Genomic DNA, 1918 nt, shown 5'->3' with positions numbered 1-1918 from the left:
TCTCTCTATATATATATATATATATATATATATATATATATATATATATATATAAGAGCTGGGCAGCAATTACAATTTATAATCGTGATTATTCGCATAATGAAATAATGAATTCAAAAGTAGTGTATATAGTCTAATTGTTTTTTAAATGTTCTGCCATATGAACCAAAGTGCCATAACATTTGTATCTAACATCTAACGTAGTCTGCGCCACTGTGTGTCTCGTTGAATGATTTGCTGGTATCAACTGTCAAGTGGATATTTCAGACTGGAAGTACTACGGTGATGAGAAAATTCAACTTTGCAGTATTTACAAAGCCTGTGAGCAACATACTTTTACAATAATAAAGAAATAATAAAAAACTGCGTTAAAGCGCGATAAAAAAATTGTCGGCGTTAATTAATAAACGGGTTTACGCGATAACGCGTTAACTTGACCAGCCCTAATATATATAAATATATATATATACAATCTTTTTTAATATACTGTAAAATGAAGTTTTGCCTTTGTTGTGTCCTGGATGTTGTCGATAATGCTATGCTAATAATGAGTGTATGATAGCGCAGGTGGTCCTTCGCTATAAGCTCGGCTTCCACAATTGCACCAATGAGTCGTGGACCTGCCGCAGCGGAGACTGTGGGACCCAGAATGTCCAGACCAACATAGTGGACCAGGACAGCAGTGGACCTTGGTGTCAGACAGAGGGAATCATGACTCGCCAGGTCCCCAGCAACGCTCCCTTTCAGCTGTTGTGAGTGCACAATAACAATGCATAAAAAACACTTTTTTGTACATAATTTATATAAATATATACATCCTCATTCTATAAATTTCAGCTTTTTTCACGGAACTGTTAAAATGAATTCCCACTGTTTTATAGATCGTAGTTTATGAGCAGTCATTGAAATTATGTTAGAGGCTCCTTGACTGTAATTGGTTGTTTTTAGAGATGCAGTGACATGTTAGGCAAATATTTAAAGAAGGTAAAGTCCAGACAATAGCTGACTGCTTTGAATGACACTCTAAAAAGGCTCTTAACGTTTCAACCTGAGGTGGAATAAAAAGCAGCAAACAGCTACAGGACTTCTGTACATGGGGGCGCACGCTCTACCAGGTGAGCTACCCTGGCGCCCCCACACTCAGGTTCTGTTCACTAAAAACTTGTTTTTCTCAAAACTTTGAAGGTTGTCTAGTGGTAACTGGATAGCTAACGTACAGAACATTGTTCTATGGAGTGCTGTGACCCTGGTGGAACTTAGGAACCGGTCAGACATCGGCCGAGCCAACACGTCCCCCCAGACCACCATACTGCCACTTCTAATGTAAGCGACCTCGTTTTTTTTAAATTATTCAAGATTTAAGATTTTTTAGTCATTCCAGAGTACACTGTAGAACAAAATTATGGTGTTACAGTGTGTAGTTGTTTTCTTTGTTCCCTACAATTTGATATGCCCGGAACAAGGAACAAGTGAGTCAGGTAACATAATCCCAACACATTGACACTAAATAGACATCTAATGCAAGTTGGTACATTTCTCTCCGTCAGAGTTCCTTCAAACTGTCAGAGAGATTTTAACCTGTTGGCGTTCGACCCAGACGGAGATGAGGTTAGATGCAGATATGGAAATGCAACTCTGTCTGAGTGTGCTACCTGCACACCGCCGTCTGTTCTCAATCTCTCATCAGTAAGTAGCCAAAGTCTTCACACACTGACAAGGCAAGGCAGCTATAATTAAACATTAAAGAAATGAATGAACGAAAAAAAGAGAATAAAGAAAGTTCTTCAGTCTTGATTTAAAAGAACTGAGTAGCAGCGGATCTGCAGGTTTCTGGGCGTTTGTTCCAGTTGTGTGGAGCATAGAAACTGAATGCTGAATTCCAAACAGCCTTTTTATTACTTGACAGAAAATACTTTAT

This window comes from Etheostoma cragini, chromosome 6, assembly GCF_013103735.1.
Source record: "Etheostoma cragini isolate CJK2018 chromosome 6, CSU_Ecrag_1.0, whole genome shotgun sequence".
Taxonomy (NCBI): Eukaryota; Metazoa; Chordata; class Actinopteri; order Perciformes; family Percidae; genus Etheostoma; species Etheostoma cragini.
The sequence above is the reverse complement of the archived record's forward strand: the minus strand, read 5'-3'. Positions refer to the sequence as shown.